Source organism: Sebastes fasciatus, unplaced genomic scaffold (genome assembly GCF_043250625.1).
Source record: "Sebastes fasciatus isolate fSebFas1 unplaced genomic scaffold, fSebFas1.pri Scaffold_140, whole genome shotgun sequence".
In the NCBI taxonomy this organism is placed as follows: Eukaryota; Metazoa; Chordata; class Actinopteri; order Perciformes; family Sebastidae; genus Sebastes; species Sebastes fasciatus.
In genome coordinates, this window is record NW_027428176.1 from 2,501 (window position 1) to 4,609 (window position 2,109).

The 2,109-nt window shown below is 49.5% G+C and overlaps 1 long non-coding RNA gene across 1 annotated transcript in view; it reads right to left on the minus strand.

Moving 5' to 3' along the window:
* Window positions 1-1,861, minus strand: part of LOC141763664 (uncharacterized) — a 3,122-nt gene extending 1,261 nt beyond the window's left edge. The window contains exons 1-2 of the long non-coding RNA XR_012593108.1: window positions 1,594-1,861; window positions 1,314-1,419 (exon numbers count right to left, since the gene is read on the minus strand). This is a non-coding gene — a long non-coding RNA (uncharacterized LOC141763664). The remainder of the gene's footprint in view (window positions 1-1,313; window positions 1,420-1,593) is intronic.
* Between the last annotated feature and the right edge of the window lie 248 nt (window positions 1,862-2,109).

Genomic DNA, 2,109 nt, shown 5'->3' on the forward strand with positions numbered 1-2,109 from the left:
TGATCTGAGGACTGATCTGAGGTCTGATCTGAGGACTGATCTGAGGACTGATCTCAGGACAGGACTGAGGACTGATCTGAGGACTGATCTCAGGTCTGATCTGAGGACTGATCTGAGGACTGATCTGAGGTCTGATCTGAGGACTGATCTCAGGACTGATCTCAGGTCTGATCTGAGGATTGATCTCAGGTCTGATCTGAGGATTGATCTCAGGACTGATCTCAGGTCTGATCTGAGGATTGATCTCAGGTCTGATCTGAGGATTGATCTCAGGACTGATCTCAGGTCTGATCTGAGGACTGATCTCAGGTCTGATCTGAGGACTGATCTCAGGTCTGATCTGAGGACTGATCTCAGGACTGATCTGAGGTCTGATCTGAGGACTGATCTCAGGACTGATCTCAGGTCTGATCTGAGGACTGATCTCAGGTCTGATCTGAGGATTGATCTCAGGACTGATCTCAGGGCTGATCTGAGGACTGATCTGAGGACAGGACTGATCTGAGGACTGATCTCAGGTCTGATCTGAGGACTGATCTGAGGACTGATCTCAGGGCTGATCTGAGGACTGATCTGAGGACAGGACTGATCTGAGGACTGATCTGAGGATTGATCTCAGGACTGATCTGAGGACTGATCTCAGGTCTGATCTGAGGACTGATCTGAGGACTGATCTCAGGGCTGATCTGAGGACTGATCTCAGGGCTGATCTGAGGACTGATCTGAGGACAGGTCTGATCTGAGGACTGATCTGAGGATTGATCTCAGGACTGATCTGAGGACTGATCTCAGGTCTGATCTGAGGACTGATCTGAGGACTGATCTCAGGGCTGATCTGAGGACTGATCTGAGGACAGGACTGATCTGAGGACTGATCTCAGGACAGGACTGAGGACTGATCTGAGGATTGATCTCAGGACTGATCTGAGGACTGATCTGAGGACTGATCTGAGGACTGATCTGAGGGCTGATCTCAGGGCTGATCTGAGGACTGATCTGAGGACAGGACTGATCTGAGGACTGACCGAGGACAGGACTTAGGACTGATCTGAGGACAGGACTGAGGACTGATCTGAGGACAGGACTGAGGACTGATCTGAGGACAGGACTGAGGACTGATCTCAGGACTGATCTGAGGACTGATCTGAGGTCTGATCTGAGGATTGATCTCAGGACAGGACTGAGGACTGATCTGAGGACTGATCTCAGGTCTGATCTGAGGATTGATCTGAGGACTGATCTCAGGTCTGATCTGAGGATTGATCTGAGGACTGATCTGAGTCCTCGTGGAGGTCTCTGAGGAGGAGTCTCACCTCTCAGGATGTAGTTCTGGTAGTTGTGGTCGGCCTCCGCTCCAACTTTAATGAAACACGTCAAACCTTCAGAGGCCACGAACTCTGGAACCAGGTCTTTATCATCCTGCAGAGACCAGAGAGGGGACACACCAGATCTACGGTCATTCTCTACAGCGTCCTGCTGATGAACAGTCTGGTATCACACGGTGAGCTCCAGAGTCAAACATCTCCAGAGGGAGTTGTAGTTCAGGCTCAGAGATGAAACAGTTAAAGAGAGGAGGGAGTGAGAGTCTGTTACCTGGAACAGCTGTTTGAGGGAGAACAGCGAGCGCCGGAGCTCTGGACCCTGAGAGTTATACAGCTTCTCTGAAACAACAGAAGAAGAAGAAACACAGGAAGTCACTTCACTAACAAAATAAAGGTGGATCAGCTGACGGACGATAACGCCGTGATTATCGTCTGTAGAAACAAAGATTGTTTGTTAGACACAGAAGCATCACTCTGGAGTGTTTTCACAGTTCAACAACACCAACAGAGAGAGAAGTCCTCTGATCCAGTCACATCACGTTAACCTCCCGTTAATACTTTATAAATAACCTCAGAGCTTCTGACTCTGATCTGAGATCCTCCAGCAGCCTGACGGGGGGGGGGGGGGGGGGCAGAAAGGAATGAAACTGTTTCCTGTTTGTTTCTATCAGAGGTCACGACCCCTGACTCATCCTGTATTTCTGTGTTTCAGAGGAAATGGTGAGACGTTGACAGAGAGTACGTAACGACAAAGACCAGAAGAAGAAATCACAGTTTCACGTCATGA